This window comes from Podarcis liolepis, assembly GCF_965112155.1.
Source record: "Podarcis liolepis genome assembly, chromosome: Z".
Lineage (NCBI taxonomy): Eukaryota > Metazoa > Chordata > Lepidosauria > Squamata > Lacertidae > Podarcis > Podarcis liolepis.
This window is the reverse complement of record NC_139570.1, coordinates 22,842,064-22,861,438: the sequence shown is the minus strand read 5'-3', so window position 1 is coordinate 22,861,438 and position 19,375 is coordinate 22,842,064. Positions and strand designations below refer to the sequence as shown.

Here is a 19,375-nt window from a genome sequence, read left to right as displayed (position 1 = left end):
TTCTTCGCTGCTCTTATCCAAAACTAGCCAAGCCTCCCAGCAGCTGTTCTTGCTGCATTTGCAGTTTGCACATCTGATTCAACTCCCAGAAGGCAAGATACACTATTGATTAAAGATTAAAACATGGTCTGGGGTTCTACTGGGCAAAAGATGCAGGGGGAAAGTAAAATGGCACAGTGCTGAAATGGTTTCAGAATTTCTCATTTTGGAGTGCATTATTTGACTTTCTGAAACTTGCAGCATTTCTTGGAGTGCTACATTAAAAGTATTCTCTTGGAAGTCTTCCTTTGTAACCTAAGAAAGCTGCCTGGATCAGGCCAGTGGCCCAAGTTCAGCATCCCATTCTCACAGATGCCTGTGCAAAAACTGCAAGCAGAATCTGACCACAGCAGCCCTCGTGATTCTCAGGAACTGATATGCAGAAATATGCCGCCTCTGAACCTGGAGGTAGTATGTATCCATCACTTGACACATCACTCATTTCACATGGCATCCACCTGGCTCCCCCCCCCCCCCCAGAATGTGGGAGCCATAGTTTGGGTCATTGGGTTTGGTGCTTTTGTAACTGGATTTATAATGGGTTTTAGTCAAATACAATAAATGATTGATTGATTGACTGATGAAAAAGTGATTTTTTTCCTGAGATGCTAACTTTCTCTCTGCATGTCATTCCTTGAACAGCTTCCTGTGCAAAGATAAGGCTTGCTTTCATTGCTCTGTTCATTTGTGTATTGGACTTGTGTTGTGTGGAGGGAAATGTAACCACTGGGCCGGAAAATGTCCCCCTCCTGCCCCTTTGGGTTTCGGGTGTGGCCTTCACAGATATTGGCACAACTTGTGTGTGTGTGTGTTTTGGCTGCTGAGCTGTGCTCACCATTGTGAGGGCTGAGGGAGTGATGGTGATGCCTCCCCAGCTGCTGCCATTGTCCGTGGGTTGATTGTGATGTAACAAAAACATTTGGTTGCTGAGCGGGTATAAATGTGGGCCAAGGCGCAAGTCTCAGCAGTTGCCCTCCCCAGAGAGAAATGGGCAGCTCGGTGGCACTCAGCCCAGGTGATCTGTCCCGTGGCAGCAAGCTGGCAAGTGGAAGGAGACAATTGCCCGGTGCGGGATGCTGTGGCCCTGGTGGCTTCCTACCCCGTGGTGGCAAGCTGGCAAGCGGAAGGAGGCAATTGCCCGGTGCTGGGATGCTGTGGAGCAAGGAGAAGGCAAGTAGAAAGATTACTTGATGGTGGGATCGCTACTTGAAGGTGACTGACACTCAGCTCTGAAGCTGGTTGATGTCTGGCAATGGACCTGATGAGGTTGCAGCTGGTGGATGGTTGTCGGAAGAATTTGCATTCAGGCTAGTGGATGTTGCGAGGCTACGCTGGCTGAGATGGGTGCAAACTGGTTTGGAAGCCTTGTTTGTTAACAGGCAGCCAAACAGAGGAGGAATCTGGGGGGACGCTGTCGGGTGTTGGCCATCCCACTCACCTGTTTGCCTTTGCCTTACAGGGATCTCTGGAGCCGGTGAGGTTTTCCCCAAGTCCAGTCTTAAAAGTCATCAAGAGAACCGCAGGACATCCCTATTTACATCGGAGAAGTTAACGTGAAATACTGGCAGTGAGGAATGGACAAGGCCGTGGCCATACTTGAAAGAAGGAGCTTTGAAGGGAGACTGCAGGCGGACATCTGCTGCATTGCAAGTGATGGGGCAGTGGGGAGAGAGAAGAAAATGAGGGAGGGAACATTAGGCCACATTAGGTGCACCACTGAACTGCTATGAAGTCACTTTAAACAGGCATGGCTTCCCCTCAGGGATTCTGGGAACTGTAGGTGGTTAAGGGGACGGAGACTTGCTACAGTGGTTAAGTATTAGGATTAGGATTAGGATTAGGATTAGGGGTGGGGGTGGGGGTGGGGGTGTAGCTCTAGTTAAGGGTTAGAGTTAGGGTTAGCATCAGGGGCAGGGGTAGGGTTGGGGTTCCCTTGGCAGGGAACTCTGGGAATTGTAGCTCTAGTTAGGGGGCAGGGTTAGGGTTAGGGTTCCCTTTTTGCCAGGGAACTCTGGGAATTGTAGCTCTAGTTAGGGGGCAGGGTTAGGGTTCCCTTCTTGCCAGGGAACTCTGGGAATTGTAGCTCTAGTTAGGGGGCAGGGTTAGGGTTAGGGTTCCCTTTTTGCCAGGGAACTCTGGGAATTGTAGCACTAGTTAAGGCTTAAGCATTAGCGTTAGAGTTAGGGTTATCGTCAGGGGTGGGGGTGGGGGTAGGGGTAGAGGTAGGGTTCCCTTCTTAGCAGGGAACGGGGTCCCCTAACAACTCTTGGCACCCTTTTCCAACTATAGCTCCCAGAGTCTTTGGGGGTGTTTAAGCCATGAGTGTTTAAAGCGGCTTCATAGCGCGTTAAATGGTGTGGGTGTGGCCATGGCCCCCCTCACCCCACTGCCTCTTATTAATGAAGAATCGAAAGGATTTCCCAATTCAGATCTCTCGGAAACAGGATACAGAAATGGAATGGACAAGGCTGTGGCCAAACTTGAGAGAAGGAGCCTTGAAGGGAGACTGCAGGCGGACACCTGCTGCATTGCAAGTGATGGGGCAGTGGGGAGAGAGAAGAAAATGAGGGAGGGAACATTAGGCCACATTAGGTGCACCACTGAACTGCTATGAAGTCACTTTAAACAGGCATGGCTTCCCCTCAGGGATTCTGGGAACTGTAGGTGGTTAAGGGGACGGAGACTTGTTACGGTGGTTAAGTATTAGGATTAGGATTAGGGTGGGGTGGGGGTGGGGGTAGGGTTCCCTTCATGCCAGGGAACTCTGGGAATTGTAGCTGTAGTTAGGGGGCAGGGTTAGGGTTCCCTTTTTGCCAGGGAACTCTGGGAATTGTAGCTGTAGTTAGGGGGCAGGGTTAGGGTTCCCTTCTTGCCAGGGAACTCTGGGAATTGTAGCTCTAGTTAAGGCTTAAGGGTTAGCGTTAGGGTTAGCGTCGGGTAGGGGTGGGGGTGGGGGTAGGGGTAGGGGTAGAGGTAGGGTTCCCTTCTTGGCAGGGAACGGGGCCCCCTAACAACTCTTGGCACCCTTTTCCAACTATAGCTCCCAGAGTCTTTGGGGGTGTTTAAGCCATGAGTGTTTAAAGCGGCTTCATAGCGCATTAAATGGTGTGGATGTGGCCATGGCCTCCCTCACCCCACTGCCTCTTATTAATGAAGAATCGAAAGGATTTCCCAATTCAAATCTCTCGCAAACAGGAAACAGAAAGAAGAAAGACTTTGTATCTCAAGCCATTTTGGAAGGTCTTAACTTGAAATGCCAATAAACGTATTTTTATTGTATCGTGTTGTATAGTGTTGTGATTAACATGGGAGGAGGGTGGTAAAATGCGTTTGTCTTTCTGCATGCGTTTATAGTAGGCATTTTGCACTCACCTGAACCCTTGCAGGGAAAGGGACAGGGCACAATGGGAAAGGGTAGGGCAACCGGGCTGCTTAAACCACACCCCTTTTCCAAGGGAAGCACCATGGGGGTGGGCCGTCCGAGAGAGAACAACAGAACACAGAACAAAGAAGACGGAAGTGGCGCACAGTTCCTTCTGTTCCCTCTCTTCCAAAGAATGGAACGTCAACACACAGAGTATGTGATCCAGTAGTCACACACACTCTGCAGCACGGGAGAGAATGAAACTCTGGACATCCAGCCCCCGCTTCTCTGCTTCTCTCGAACTCTTTGACTGTAACCCTGTCCAATCTTTTTTCAAAGAGGACACCTGCAAATTTAGAGGAGTGGGAAGGAGGAGCTGAAGTGTTGCAGGTGGAAAGGGACAACCAGAGGCCTACAAAAAAGAATTACAAGGAAAACAAGATTTGGACATTGAGAATTTGGACTGAAATTAAGAATGAAGAATGGAGTGATCTCTTCATGGGGAGATCGGAAGAAATATGGATTACAAATCTGACCAAGATAAAAGTTGGAGCCTTTGGGACATTTGGACTCAAAAGAAGCAAGAAACATGATTTGGGCTCCGCTTTTGAAAATGGAGGACTGGTTGGAAGTAACATGGAGTTTGCTGGGATAGAGCTCCTCCGAGACTTGATGACCAATATAAAGGGCTATCAACAAAACCGGCAGAGAGGGATTGAGAGAGATTTGAAGGCCTCGGAAGTGAGGAATCCAGGCTAAGAACTGATATTATGGACATATTTTGGGGATTGAAACCGGGAAGGGGGGAGGGAGAGTTTTTGAATCCAAAGGGTGTACAATTTTATGTTGTTCTCTTATTTCTAAGTATGTTTAGTAATTACTATAAAAGTGGGAAATCTGTGGAAGGGAACTTGGGTCGACTTTAGGAAAAGACGTAAAAGATTAGTATTACGAATTAATTGAGGTTTAAGCTAAATCTGGTTAATAAGAACTTGCTGAGTTAACTATTGGAATTGGGATGTATGAGGGGGAGGTGCGGGGAAGTCAGGGAAAGTGGTTAAGAAAGTAAGATTCTGAAATTATGCATGTTTGTGTCTGTGTCTTTGTGTCTGTGTTGTGTTTTGTATAAAATTTGAAAACCCAATAAATATTTTTTTAAAAAAACTTTTTTCAAAGAGGGCCAGATTTGATGAAGTGAAGGGCCGTGAGGGCCGCCAAAACAGCTCCTTTTTTAGGGTTTTACCCCAGGAAATAAACTGCCACAGGGGCCAGATTAAACTGACTGGTGGGCTGGATTAGGCCCCCAAAATGGACCTTGGACATGCCTGATAAGCGCACAAACAAGATGTAGCGTGTGCACCATTTCATGTTTTACTGGAAAACTTAAGGTCACTGTTAGCTGGTAGGCTTGGCCTTGGGGGGAAATCCCCCCTTGAATCTGACTTAGGATTTCAGCACTGCCACTACAGAGTAACAGTGTCATCATAATTTCACCATGGCAACCAGCTGCTTCATTTCTACTTACTTGAAAGGCAGGTCATTGAGTATTTATTTTATTTATTTATTTATTTTTGTATCAAATATTTATTAAGTTTTCCATAACTGAACACGTGGGCACTTTCTTTCCCTAGGAATTACATCCCTAGCATTGCATCCTCCCCCCAGCCCCTCCCCAAAGCTTGCTGCACCCCAAGGCGTTTTGCACTCACCTGAACCCTTGCAGGGAAAGGAGCAGGGGGCAATGGGAAGGGGCGTGGTGACCAGGCTGTTTAAGCCACACCCCTTTTCCAACAGAAGCGGCAAGGGGGGGTCAGTATCCAGCACCCCCTTCTCTGCTTCTCTTGAATTCTTTGACTTTATGGGGACAAGCACAATTACTGGAAAGAGATTGTTGGTAAGACATGGCTCAAAGTAAGGCAATGGGCTGGCACTGAAGCCAGTTAGGCTGCTTTATACTGACATAATGCACACTTTAGAGTGGGTTCCAACAACAGTTTCCCTATTCTCATGAAGAAAAGATGCCCAAAGAGTTCAAATGATGCTTCTCCATAACAGGGCTGCGCATTGTTGGTTACATTTTGACAGCAATAATATGAAGATTTACAAAACATAAGAAAAGATCCCTGCCTGATCAGACTAGAGACCGATCTGGTTCAGTGTTCTGTTTCAACAACGGCCACCTAGATGCCTCTGGGAAGCCCACAAGTTGGGCATGCGCACAATAGTGCTCATTTCAATGCAGCCACTACATATGACTCCTCCACAGTATGTTAAAATTGTTACTAAAATCACCCCCTTAATGTACCTAAAGCAAAGTTGTGGAGGTGCACTTGTAAGTTCTGTGGGAGCGATTCCATTATTAAAGGAATATGTGTTCCTGAGTATGTTTGCCTGACTGAACGGTGTCCTGGAAGTCTGATTTAGGCCTCTTACTTGTCTGGATGGAGGACAGAGAAGGGTGAGTAAGCATGTGCAGAAATTAGCCTCCAATACACATTAAGATCTATGTTAGTAGTTCCACCCCCTTTTGCCTCGGCCCCACCCACTACTGTACAGGCATTTGTTTTGTGTTTTTATCTCTTATTTATATGCTATGAACCACCCTGAGAACTACAGATGAATACAGGTACACAAATTTGTTTGTTTGTTTGTTTGTTTGGTGGCTGTTTGAAGATTGCCTGAAAGGGAATGTGGCCCTGGTTTAAAACCAAAATAATATCAGGAGCTGCAGTTAAAACAGAGGCAAATGTGGTCATTCGCTTGAGTGAAATAATCAAGAAACTTCAAACAATACCCCCTCCCTCTGACATATTTCCATCTGTGCGCGCTCTCTCTCTCTCTCTCTCTCATATGCACACACAAAGAAAGAGAGAGCGAGAGAGATGAAGGAAGGAAGGAAGGAAGGAAGGAAGGAAGGAAGGAAGGAAGGAAGGAAGGAAGGAAGGAAGGACCTACTCAGAAAGGTACCATCGAGCATATGAAAACTCTGAGTAACATTCAGTTAATGGAGAAATAACTTCTCCCAGGAAGCAAAGACTTCTTCGCTGCTCTTATCCAAAACTAGCCAAGCCTCCCAGCAGCTGTTCTTGCTGCATTTGCAGTTTGCACATCTGATTCACACTCCCAGAAGGCAAGATACACTATTGATTAAAGATTAAAACATGGTCTGGGGTTCTACTGGGCAAAAGATGCAGGGGGAAAGTAAAATGACACAGTGCTGAAATGGTTTCAAAATTTCTGATTTTGGAGTGCATTATTTGACTTTCTGAAACTTGCAGCATTTCTTGGAGTGCTACATTAAAAGTATTCTCTTGGAAGTCTTCCTTTGTAACCTAAGAAAGCTGCCTGGATCAGGCCAGTGGCCCAAGTTCAGCATCCCATTCTCACAGATGCCTGTGCAAAAACTGCAAGCAGAATCTGACCACAGCAGCCCTCATGATTCTCAGGAACTGATATGCAAAAATATGCCGCCTCTGAACCTGGAGGTAGTATGTATCCATCACTTGACACATCGCTCATTTCACATGGCATCCACCTGGCTCCCTCCCCCCCCCCCAAGAATGTGGGAGCCATAGTTTGGGTCATTGGGTATGGTGCTTTTGTAACTGGATTTATAATGGGTTTTAGTCAAATACAATAAATAAATGATTGATTGATTGATTGATTGACTGATGAAAAAGTGTTTTTTTCCTGAGATGCTAACTTTCTCTCTGCATGTCATTCCTTGAACAGCTTCCTGTGCAAAGATAAGGCTTGCTTTCATTGCTCTGTTCATTTGTGTATTGGACTAGTGTTGTGTGGAGGGAAATGTAACCACTGGGCCGGAAAATGTCCCCCTCCTGCCCCTTTGGGTTTCGGGTGTGGCCTTCACAGATATTGGCACAACTTGTGTGTGTGTGTGTGTTTTGGCTGCTGAGCTGTGCTCACCATTGTGAGGGCTGAGGGAGTGATGGTGATGCCTCCCCAGCTGCTGCCATTGTCCGTGGGTTGATTGTGATGTAACAAAAACATTTGGCTGCTGAGCGGGTATAAATGTGGGCCAAGGCGCAAGTCTCAGCAGTTGCCCTCCCCAGAGAGAAATGGGCAGCTCGGTGGCACTCAGCCCAGGTGATCTGTCCCGTGGCAGCAAGCTGGCAAGTGGAAGGAGACAATTGCCCGGTGCGGGATGCTGTGGCCCTGGTGGCTTCCTACCCCGTGGTGGCAAGCTGGCAAGCGGAAGGAGGCAATTGCCCGGTGCTGGGATGCTGTGGAGCAAGGAGAAGGCAAGTAGAAAGATTACTTGATGGTGGGATCGCTACTTGAAGGTGACTGACACTCAGCTCTGAAGCTGGTTGATGTCTGGCAATGGACCTGATGAGGTTGCAGCTGGTGGATGGTTGTCGGAAGAATTTGCATTCAGGCTAGTGGATGTTGCGAGGCTACGCTGGCTGAGATGGGTGCAAACTGGTTTGGAAGCCTTGTTTGTTAACAGGCAGCCAAACAGAGGAGGAATCTGGGGGGACGCTGTCGGGTGTTGGCCATCCCACTCACCTGTTTGCCTTTGCCTTACAGGGATGTCTGGAGCCGGTGAGGTTTTCCCCAAGTCCAGTCTTAAAAGTCATCAAGAGAACCGCAGGACATCCCTATTTACATCGGAGAAGTTAACGTGAAATACTGGCAGTGAGGAATGGACAAGGCCGTGGCCATACTTGAAAGAAGGAGCTTTGAAGGGAGACTGCAGGCGGACATCTGCTGCATTGCAAGTGATGGGGCAGTGGGGAGAGAGAAGAAAATGAGGGAGGGAACATTAGGCCACATTAGGTGCACCACTGAACTGCTATGAAGTCACTTTAAACAGGCATGGCTTCCCCTCAGGGATTCTGGGAACTGTAGGTGGTTAAGGGGACGGAGACTTGCTACAGTGGTTAAGTATTAGGATTAGGATTAGGATTAGGATTAGGATTAGGATTAGGGGTGGGGGTGTAGCTCTAGTTAAGGGTTAGAGTTAGGGTTAGCATCAGGGGCAGGGGTAGGGTTGGGGTTCCCTTGGCAGGGAACTCTGGGAATTGTAGCTCTAGTTAGGGGGCAGGGTTAGGGTTAGGGTTCCCTTTTTGCCAGGGAACTCTGGGAATTGTAGCTCTAGTTAGGGGGCAGGGTTAGGGTTCCCTTCTTGCCAGGGAACTCTGGGAATTGTAGCTCTAGTTAGGGGGCAGGGTTAGGGTTAGGGTTCCCTTTTTGCCAGGGAACTCTGGGAATTGTAGCACTAGTTAAGGCTTAAGCATTAGCGTTAGAGTTAGGGTTATCGTCAGGGGTGGGGGTAGGGGTAGAGGTAGGGTTCCCTTCTTAGCAGGGAACAGGGTCCCCTAACAACTCTTGGCACCCTTTTCCAACTATAGCTCCCAGAGTCTTTGGGGGTGTTTAAGCCATGAGTGTTTAAAGCGGCTTCATAGCGCGTTAAATGGTGTGGGTGTGGCCATGGCCCCCCTCACCCCACTGCCTCTTATTAATGAAGAATCGAAAGGATTTCCCAATTCAGATCTCTCGGAAACAGGATACAGAAATGGAATGGACAAGGCTGTGGCCAAACTTGAGAGAAGGAGCCTTGAAGGGAGACTGCAGGCGGACACCTGCTGCATTGCAAGTGATGGGGCAGTGGGGAGAGAGAAGAAAATGAGGGAGGGAACATTAGGCCACATTAGGTGCACCACTGAACTGCTATGAAGTCACTTTAAACAGGCATGGCTTCCCCTCAGGGATTCTGGGAACTGTAGGTGGTTAAGGGGACGGAGACTTGTTACGGTGGTTAAGTATTAGGATTAGGATTAGGGTGGGGTGGGGGTGGGGGTAGGGTTCCCTTCATGCCAGGGAACTCTGGGAATTGTAGCTGTAGTTAGGGGGCAGGGTTAGGGTTCCCTTTTTGCCAGGGAACTCTGGGAATTGTAGCTGTAGTTAGGGGGCAGGGTTAGGGTTCCCTTCTTGCCAGGGAACTCTGGGAATTGTAGCTCTAGTTAAGGCTTAAGGGTTAGCGTTAGGGTTAGGGTTAGCGTCGGGTAGGGGTGGGGGTGGGGGTAGGGGTAGGGGTAGAGGTAGGGTTCCCTTCTTGGCAGGGAACGGGGCCCCCTAACAACTCTTGGCACCCTTTTCCAACTATAGCTCCCAGAGTCTTTGGGGGTGTTTAAGCCATGAGTGTTTAAAGCGGCTTCATAGCGCATTAAATGGTGTGGATGTGGCCATGGCCTCCCTCACCCCACTGCCTCTTATTAATGAAGAATCGAAAGGATTTCCCAATTCAAATCTCTCGCAAACAGGAAACAGAAAGAAGAAAGACTTTGTATCTCAAGCCATTTTGGAAGGTCTTAACTTGAAATGCCAATAAACGTATTTTTATTGTATCGTGTTGTATAGTGTTGTGATTAACATGGGAGGAGGGTGGTAAAATGCGTTTGTCTTTCTGCATGCGTTTATAGTAGGCATTTTGCACTCACCTGAACCCTTGCAGGGAAAGGGACAGGGCACAATGGGAAAGGGTAGGGCAACCGGGCTGCTTAAACCACACCCCTTTTCCAAGGGAAGCACCATGGGGGTGGGCCGTCCGAGAGAGAACAACAGAACACAGAACAAAGAAGACGGAAGTGGCGCACAGTTCCTTCTGTTCCCTCTCTTCCAAAGAATGGAACGTCAACACACAGAGTATGTGATCCAGTAGTCACACACACTCTGCAGCACGGGAGAGAATGAAACTCTGGACATCCAGCCCCCGCTTCTCTGCTTCTCTCGAACTCTTTGACTGTAACCCTGTCCAATCTTTTTTCAAAGAGGACACCTGCAAATTTAGAGGAGTGGGAAGGAGGAGCTGAAGTGTTGCAGGTGGAAAGGGACAACCAGAGGCCTACAAAAAAGAATTACAAGGAAAACAAGATTTGGACATTGAGAATTTGGACTGAAATTAAGAATGAAGAATGGAGTGATCTCTTCATGGGGAGATCGGAAGAAATATGGATTACAAATCTGACCAAGATAAAAGTTGGAGCCTTTGGGACATTTGGACTCAAAAGAAGCAAGAAACATGATTTGGGCTCCGCTTTTGAAAATGGAGGACTGGTTGGAAGTAACATGGAGTTTGCTGGGATAGAGCTCCTCCGAGACTTGATGACCAATATAAAGGGCTATCAACAAAACCGGCAGAGAGGGATTGAGAGAGATTTGAAGGCCTCGGAAGTGAGGAATCCAGGCTAAGAACTGATATTATGGACATATTTTGGGGATTGAAACCGGGAAGGGGGGAGGGAGAGTTTTTGAATCCAAAGGGTGTACAATTTTATGTTGTTCTCTTATTTCTAAGTATGTTTAGTAATTACTATAAAAGTGGGAAATCTGTGGAAGGGAACTTGGGTCGACTTTAGGAAAAGACGTAAAAGATTAGTATTACGAATTAATTGAGGTTTAAGCTAAATCTGGTTAATAAGAACTTGCTGAGTTAACTATTGGAATTGGGATGTATGAGGGGGAGGTGCGGGGAAGTCAGGGAAAGTGGTTAAGAAAGTAAGATTCTGAAATTATGCATGTTTGTGTCTGTGTCTTTGTGTCTGTGTTGTGTTTTGTATAAAATTTGAAAACCCAATAAATATTTTTTTAAAAAAACTTTTTTCAAAGAGGGCCAGATTTGATGAAGTGAAGGGCCGTGAGGGCCGCCAAAACAGCTCCTTTTTTAGGGTTTTACCCCAGGAAATAAACTGCCACAGGGGCCAGATTAAACTGACTGGTGGGCTGGATTAGGCCCCCAAAATGGACCTTGGACATGCCTGATAAGCGCACAAACAAGATGTAGCGTGTGCACCATTTCATGTTTTACTGGAAAACTTAAGGTCACTGTTAGCTGGTAGGCTTGGCCTTGGGGGGAAATCCCCCCTTGAATCTGACTTAGGATTTCAGCACTGCCACTACAGAGTAACAGTGCCATCATAATTTCACCATGGCAACCAGCTGCTTCATTTCTACTTACTTGAAAGGCAGGTCATTGAGTATTTATTTTATTTATTTATTTATTTTTGTATCAAATATTTATTAAGTTTTCCATAACTGAACACGTGGGCACTTTCTTTCCCTAGGAATTACATCCCTAGCATTGCATCCTCCCCCCAGCCCCTCCCCAAAGCTTGCTGCACCCCAAGGCGTTTTGCACTCACCTGAACCCTTGCAGGGAAAGGAGCAGGGGGCAATGGGAAGGGGCGTGGTGACCAGGCTGTTTAAGCCACACCCCTTTTCCAACAGAAGCGGCAAGGGGGGGTCAGTATCCAGCACCCCCTTCTCTGCTTCTCTTGAATTCTTTGACTTTATGGGGACAAGCACAATTACTGGAAAGAGATTGTTGGTAAGACATGGCTCAAAGTAAGGCAATGGGCTGGCACTGAAGCCAGTTAGGCTGCTTTATACTGACATAATGCACACTTTAGAGTGAGTTCCAACAACAGTTTCCCTATTCTCATGAAGAAAAGATGCCCAAAGAGTTCAAATGATGCTTCTCCATAACAGGGCTGCGCATTGTTGGTTACATTTTGACAGCAATAATATGAAGATTTACAAAACATAAGAAAAGATCCCTGCCTGATCAGACTAGGGACCGATCTGGTTCAGTGTTCTGTTTCAACAACGGCCACCTAGATGCCTCTGGGAAGCCCACAAGTTGGGCATGCGCACAATAGTGCTCATTTCAATGCAGCCACTACATATGACTCCTCCACAGTATGTTAAAATTGTTACTAAAATCACCCCCTTACTGTACCTAAAGCAAAGTTGTGGAGGTGCACTTGTAAGTTCTGTGGGAGCGATTCCATTATTAAAGGAATATATGTTCCTGAGTATGTTTGCCTGACTGAAAGGTGTCCTGGAAGTCTGATTTAGGCCTCTTACTTGTCTGGATGGAGGACAGAGAAGGGTGAGTAAGCATGTGCAGAAATTAGCCTCCAATACACATTAAGATCTATGTTAGTAGTTCCACCCCCTTTTGCCTCGGCCCCACCCACTACTGTACAGGCATTTATTTTGTGTTTTTATCTCTTATTTATATGCTATGAACCACCCTGAGAACTACAGATGAATACAGGTACACAAATTTGTTTGTTTGTTTGGTGGCTGTTTGAAGATTGCCTGAAAGGGAATGTGGCCCTGGTTTAAAACCAAAATAATATCAGGAGCTGCAGTTAAAACAGAGGCAAATGTGGTCATTCGCTTGAGTGAAATAATCAAGAAACTTCAAACAATACCCCCTCCCTCTGACATATTTCCATCTGTGCGCTCTCTCTCTCTCTCTCTCTCTCTCTCATATGCACACACAAAGAAAGAGAGAGCGAGAGAGATGAAGGAAGGAAGGAAGGAAGGAAGGAAGGAAGGAAGGAAGGAAGGAAGGACCTACTCAGAAAGGTACCATCGAGCATATGAAAACTCTGAGTAACATTCAGTTAATGGAGAAATAACTTCTCCCAGGAAGCAAAGACTTCTTCGCTGCTCTTATCCAAAACTAGCCAAGCCTCCCAGCAGCTGTTCTTGCTGCATTTGCAGTTTGCACATCTGATTCACACTCCCAGAAGGCAAGATACACTATTGATTAAAGATTAAAACATGGTCTGGGGTTCTACTGGGCAAAAGATGCAGGGGGAAAGTAAAATGACACAGTGCTGAAATGGTTTCAAAATTTCTGATTTTGGAGTGCATTATTTGACTTTCTGAAACTTGCAGCATTTCTTGGAGTGCTACATTAAAAGTATTCTCTTGGAAGTCTTCCTTTGTAACCTAAGAAAGCTGCCTGGATCAGGCCAGTGGCCCAAGTTCAGCATCCCATTCTCACAGATGCCTGTGCAAAAACTGCAAGCAGAATCTGACCACAGCAGCCCTCATGATTCTCAGGAACTGATATGCAAAAATATGCCGCCTCTGAACCTGGAGGTAGTATGTATCCATCACTTGACACATCGCTCATTTCACATGGCATCCACCTGGCTCCCTCCCCCCCCCCCAAGAATGTGGGAGCCATAGTTTGGGTCATTGGGTATGGTGCTTTTGTAACTGGATTTATAATGGGTTTTAGTCAAATACAATAAATAAATGATTGATTGATTGATTGATTGACTGATGAAAAAGTGTTTTTTTCCTGAGATGCTAACTTTCTCTCTGCATGTCATTCCTTGAACAGCTTTCTGTGCAAAGATAAGGCTTGCTTTCATTGCTCTGTTCATTTGTGTATTGGACTAGTGTTGTGTGGAGGGAAATGTAACCACTGGGCCGGAAAATGTCCCCCTCCTGCCCCTTTGGGTTTCGGGTGTGGCCTTCACAGATATTGGCACAACTTGTGTGTGTGTGTGTGTTTTGGCTGCTGAGCTGTGCTCACCATTGTGAGGGCTGAGGGAGTGATGGTGATGCCTCCCCAGCTGCTGCCATTGTCCGTGGGTTGATTGTGATGTAACAAAAACATTTGGCTGCTGAGCGGGTATAAATGTGGGCCAAGGCGCAAGTCTCAGCAGTTGCCCTCCCCAGAGAGAAATGGGCAGCTCGGTGGCACTCAGCCCAGGTGATCTGTCCCGTGGCAGCAAGCTGGCAAGTGGAAGGAGACAATTGCCCGGTGCGGGATGCTGTGGCCCTGGTGGCTTCCTACCCCGTGGTGGCAAGCTGGCAAGCGGAAGGAGGCAATTGCCCGGTGCTGGGATGCTGTGGAGCAAGGAGAAGGCAAGTAGAAAGATTACTTGATGGTGGGATCGCTACTTGAAGGTGACTGACACTCAGCTCTGAAGCTGGTTGATGTCTGGCAATGGACCTGATGAGGTTGCAGCTGGTGGATGGTTGTCGGAAGAATTTGCATTCAGGCTAGTGGATGTTGCGAGGCTACGCTGGCTGAGATGGGTGCAAACTGGTTTGGAAGCCTTGTTTGTTAACAGGCAGCCAAACAGAGGAGGAATCTGGGGGGACGCTGTCGGGTGTTGGCCATCCCACTCACCTGTTTGCCTTTGCCTTACAGGGATGTCTGGAGCCGGTGAGGTTTTCCCCAAGTCCAGTCTTAAAAGTCATCAAGAGAACCGCAGGACATCCCTATTTACATCGGAGAAGTTAACGTGAAATACTGGCAGTGAGGAATGGACAAGGCCGTGGCCATACTTGAAAGAAGGAGCTTTGAAGGGAGACTGCAGGCGGACATCTGCTGCATTGCAAGTGATGGGGCAGTGGGGAGAGAGAAGAAAATGAGGGAGGGAACATTAGGCCACATTAGGTGCACCACTGAACTGCTATGAAGTCACTTTAAACAGGCATGGCTTCCCCTCAGGGATTCTGGGAACTGTAGGTGGTTAAGGGGACGGAGACTTGCTACAGTGGTTAAGTATTAGGATTAGGATTAGGATTAGGGGTGGGGGTGGGGGTGGGGGTGTAGCTCTAGTTAAGGGTTAGAGTTAGGGTTAGCATCAGGGGCAGGGGTAGGGTTGGGGTTCCCTTGGCAGGGAACTCTGGGAATTGTAGCTCTAGTTAGGGGGCAGGGTTAGGGTTAGGGTTCCCTTTTTGCCAGGGAACTCTGGGAATTGTAGCTCTAGTTAGGGGGCAGGGTTAGGGTTCCCTTCTTGCCAGGGAACTCTGGGAATTGTAGCTCTAGTTAGGGGGCAGGGTTAGGGTTAGGGTTCCCTTTTTGCCAGGGAACTCTGGGAATTGTAGCACTAGTTAAGGCTTAAGCATTAGCGTTAGAGTTAGGGTTATCGTCAGGGGTGGGGGTGGGGGTAGGGGTAGAGGTAGGGTTCCCTTCTTAGCAGGGAACGGGGTCCCCTAACAACTCTTGGCACCCTTTTCCAACTATAGCTCCCAGAGTCTTTGGGGGTGTTTAAGCCATGAGTGTTTAAAGCGGCTTCATAGCGCGTTAAATGGTGTGGGTGTGGCCATGGCCCCCCTCACCCCACTGCCTCTTATTAATGAAGAATCGAAAGGATTTCCCAATTCAGATCTCTCGGAAACAGGATACAGAAATGGAATGGACAAGGCTGTGGCCAAACTTGAGAGAAGGAGCCTTGAAGGGAGACTGCAGGCGGACACCTGCTGCATTGCAAGTGATGGGGCAGTGGGGAGAGAGAAGAAAATGAGGGAGGGAACATTAGGCCACATTAGGTGCACCACTGAACTGCTATCAAGTCACTTTAAACAGGCATGGCTTCCCCTCAGGGATTCTGGGAACTGTAGGTGGTTAAGGGGACGGAGACTTGTTACGGTGGTTAAGTATTAGGATTAGGATTAGGGTGGGGTGGGGGTGGGGGTAGGGTTCCCTTCATGCCAGGGAACTCTGGGAATTGTAGCTGTAGTTAGGGGGCAGGGTTAGGGTTCCCTTTTTGCCAGGGAACTCTGGGAATTGTAGCTGTAGTTAGGGGGCAGGGTTAGGGTTCCCTTTTTGCCAGGGAACTCTGGGAATTGTAGCTGTAGTTAGGAGACAGGGTTAGGGTTCCCTTCTTGCCAGGGAACTCTGGGAATTGTAGCTCTAGTTAAGGCTTAAGGGTTAGCGTTAGGGTTAGGGTTAGCGTCGGGTAGGGGTGGGGGTGGGGGTAGGGGTAGGGGTAGAGGTAGGGTTCCCTTCTTGGCAGGGAACGGGGCCCCCTAACAACTCTTGGCACCCTTTTCCAACTATAGCTCCCAGAGTCTTTGGGGGTGTTTAAGCCATGAGTGTTTAAAGCGGCTTCATAGCGCATTAAATGGTGTGGATGTGGCCATGGCCTCCCTCACCCCACTGCCTCTTATTAATGAAGAATCGAAAGGATTTCCCAATTCAAATCTCTCGCAAACAGGAAACAGAAAGAAGAAAGACTTTGTATCTCAAGCCATTTTGGAAGGTCTTAACTTGAAATGCCAATAAACGTATTTTTATTGTATCGTGTTGTATAGTGTTGTGATTAACATGGGAGGAGGGTGGTAAAATGCGTTTGTCTTTCTGCATGCGTTTATAGTAGGCATTTTGCACTCACCTGAACCCTTGCAGGGAAAGGGACAGGGCACAATGGGAAAGGGTAGGGCAACCGGGCTGCTTAAACCACACCCCTTTTCCAAGGGAAGCACCATGGGGGTGGGCCGTCCGAGAGAGAACAACAGAACACAGAACAAAGAAGACGGAAGTGGCGCACAGTTCCTTCTGTTCCCTCTCTTCCAAAGAATGGAACGTCAACACACAGAGTATGTGATCCAGTAGTCACACACACTCTGCAGCACGGGAGAGAATGAAACTCTGGACATCCAGCCCCCGCTTCTCTGCTTCTCTCGAACTCTTTGACTGTAACCCTGTCCAATCTTTTTTCAAAGAGGACACCTGCAAATTTAGAGGAGTGGGAAGGAGGAGCTGAAGTGTTGCAGGTGGAAAGGGACAACCAGAGGCCTACAAAAAAGAATTACAAGGAAAACAAGATTTGGACATTGAGAATTTGGACTGAAATTAAGAATGAAGAATGGAGTGATCTCTTCATGGGGAGATCGGAAGAAATATGGATTACAAATCTGACCAAGATAAAAGTTGGAGCCTTTGGGACATTTGGACTCAAAAGAAGCAAGAAACATGATTTGGGCTCCGCTTTTGAAAATGGAGGACTGGTTGGAAGTAACATGGAGTTTGCTGGGATAGAGCTCCTCCGAGACTTGATGACCAATATAAAGGGCTATCAACAAAACCGGCAGAGAGGGATTGAGAGAGATTTGAAGGCCTCGGAAGTGAGGAATCCAGGCTAAGAACTGATATTATGGACATATTTTGGGGATTGAAACCGGGAAGGGGGGAGGGAGAGTTTTTGAATCCAAAGGGTGTACAATTTTATGTTGTTCTCTTATTTCTAAGTATGTTTAGTAATTACTATAAAAGTGGGAAATCTGTGGAAGGGAACTTGGGTCGACTTTAGGAAAAGACGTAAAAGATTAGTATTACGAATTAATTGAGGTTTAAGCTAAATCTGGTTAATAAGAACTTGCTGAGTTAACTATTGGAATTGGGATGTATGAGGGGGAGGTGCGGGGAAGTCAGGGAAAGTGGTTAAGAAAGTAAGATTCTGAAATTATGCATGTTTGTGTCTGTGTCTTTGTGTCTGTGTTGTGTTTTGTATAAAATTTGAAAACCCAATAATTTTTTTTTAAAAAAAACTTTTTTCAAAGAGGGCCAGATTTGATGAAGTGAAGGGCCGTGAGGGCCGCCAAAACAGCTCCTTTTTTAGGGTTTTACCCCAGGAAATAAACTGCCACAGGGGCCAGATTAAACTGACTGGTGGGCTGGATTAGGCCCCCAAAATGGACCTTGGACATGCCTGATAAGCGCACAAACAAGATGTAGCATGTGCACCATTTCATGTTTTACTGGAAAACTTAAGGTCACTGTTAGCTGGTAGGCTTGGCCTTGGGGGGAAATCCCCCCTTGAATCTGACTTAGAATTTCAGCACTGCCACTACAGAGTAACAGTGTCATCATAATTTCACCATGGCAACCAGCTGCTTCATTTCTACTTACTTGAAAGGCAGGTCATTGAGTATTTATTTTATTTATTTATTTATTTTTGTATCAAATATTTATTAAGTTTTCCATAACTGAACACGTGGGCACTTTCTTTCCCTAGGAATTACATCCCTAGCATTGCATCCTCCCCCCAGCCCCTCCCCAAAGCTTGCTGCACCCCAAGGCGTTTTGCACTCACCTGAACCCTTGCAGGGAAAGGAGCAGGGGGCAATGGGAAGGGGCGTGGTGACCAGGCTGTTTAAGCCACACCCCTTTTCCAACAGAAGCGGCAAGGGGGGGGGGTCAGTATCCAGCACCCACTTCTCTGCTTCTCTTGAATTCTTTGACTTTATGGGGACAAGCACAATTACTGGAAAGAGATTGTTGGTAAGACATGGCTCAAAGTAAGGCAATGGGCTGGCACTGAAGCCAGTTAGGCTGCTTTATACTGACATAATGCACACTTTAGAGTGAGTTCCAACAACAGTTTCCCTATTCTCATGAAGAAAAGATGCCCAAAGAGTTCAAATGATGCTTCTCCATAACAGGGCTGCGCATTGTTGGTTACATTGTGACAGCAATAATATGAAGATTTACAAAACATAAGAAAAGATCCCTGCCTGATCAGACTAGAGACCGATCTGGTTCAGTGTTCTGTTTCAACAACGGCCACCTAGATGCCTCTGGGAAGCCCACAAGTTGGGCATGCGCACAATAGTGCTCATTTCAATGCAGCCACTACATATGACTCCTCCACAGTATGTTAAAATTGTTACTAAAATCACCCCCTTACTGTACCTAAAGCAAAGTTGTGGAGGTGCACTTGTAAGTTCTGTGGGAGCGATTCCATTATTAAAGGAATATATGTTCCTGAGTATGTTTGCCTGACTGAAAGGTGTCCTGGAAGTCTGATTTAGGCCTCTTACTTGTCTGGATGGAGGACAGAGAAGGGTGAGTAAGCATGTGCAGAAATTAGCCTCCAATACACATTAAGATCTATGTTAGTAGTTCCACCCCCTTTTGCCTCGGCCCCACCCACTACTGTACAGGCATTTATTTTGTGTTTTTATCTCTTATTTATATGCTATGAACCACCCTGAGAACTACAGATGAATACAGGTACACAAATTTGTTTGTTTGTTTGTTTGTTTGTTTGGTGGCTGTTTGAAGATTGCCTGAAAGGGAATGTGGCCCTGGTTAAAAACCAAAATAATATTAGGATCTGCAGTTAAAACAGAAGCAAATGTGGTCATTCGCTTGAGTGAAATAATCAAGAAACTTCAAACAATACCCCCTCCCTCTGACATATTTCCATCTGTGCGCTCTCTCTCTCTCTCTCTCTCTCTCTCTCTCTCTCATATGCACACACAAAGAAAGAGAGAGCGAGAGAGATGAAGGAAGGAAGGAAGGAAGGAAGGAAGGAAGGAAGGAAGGAAGGGACCTACTCAGAAAGGTACCATCGAGCATATGAAAACTCTGAGTAACATTCAGTTAATGGAGAAATAACTTCT

The 19,375-nt window shown here is 46.9% G+C and overlaps 3 long non-coding RNA genes across 3 annotated transcripts; 2 read left to right on the top strand and 1 right to left on the bottom strand.

The window, feature by feature from the left end:
* Positions 1-2,502: 2,502 nt before the first annotated feature.
* On the top strand, positions 2,503-8,934 carry LOC310697931. Its single transcript, XR_014521252.1, has 3 exons — positions 2,503-2,764; positions 2,840-2,959; positions 8,388-8,934. It is a non-coding gene; the product is annotated as an uncharacterized lncRNA (long non-coding RNA).
* Positions 5,022-14,728, bottom strand: LOC310697933. The gene is made up of 4 exons (XR_014521254.1): positions 14,370-14,728; positions 11,569-11,736; positions 7,934-8,025; positions 5,022-5,280 (listed from the first exon to the last, which is right to left on the bottom strand). It is a non-coding gene; the product is annotated as an uncharacterized lncRNA (long non-coding RNA).
* On the top strand, positions 8,950-15,898 carry LOC310697932. Its single transcript, XR_014521253.1, has 4 exons — positions 8,950-9,214; positions 9,290-9,409; positions 14,818-15,032; positions 15,834-15,898. It is a non-coding gene; the product is annotated as an uncharacterized lncRNA (long non-coding RNA).
* Positions 15,899-19,375: the final 3,477 nt, after the last annotated feature.